The sequence below is a fragment of the Oratosquilla oratoria genome, chromosome 35 (assembly GCF_046742065.1).
Source record: "Oratosquilla oratoria isolate Oo_2021 chromosome 35, ASM4674206v1, whole genome shotgun sequence".
Taxonomy (NCBI): domain Eukaryota; kingdom Metazoa; phylum Arthropoda; class Malacostraca; order Stomatopoda; family Squillidae; genus Oratosquilla; species Oratosquilla oratoria.
Genome location: NC_134811.1, coordinates 9,076,533 through 9,077,168, shown reverse-complemented (window position 1 = coordinate 9,077,168; position 636 = coordinate 9,076,533).

Here is a 636-nt window from a genome sequence, read left to right as displayed (position 1 = left end):
ATTGGTTTCGATCTCGCTTCCCACGACGAGTTCGGACTCAGTCTCAGCTCCCACCAGCCGTTAATGACGGTTGCTTATCGAGGATGTCTGAGGACACCGGGCTAAGGTGATATCGCAGCTAAACACCGAGCGTTAGCCAGTGCTCAGCATTTGGTTTCAGTTGACACACACACACACACACACACACACACACACACACACACACACACACACACACACACACACACACACACACACACACACACACACACACACACACACACACACACACACACACACACACACACACACACACACACACACACACACACACACACACACACACACACACACACACACACACACACACACACACACACACACACAGAGGTTACTTCTACTGCAGTATCTGCTTCGTTGTGTTTCTGTTGTGGGCTAGGATAGTAAGAAAGTGTTAATTGTTCTTAAATGTGGCAGACACACACGGGGGATTGGGAAAAACCCGCTCAACCTCTCGTCTGTCGCTGCTGCTGCTGCTGCTCTGCCTCCCACACACACACACACACACACACACACATACACACACACATACACATACACACACACACACACACACACACACATTACACACACACACACACATTACACACACACAGA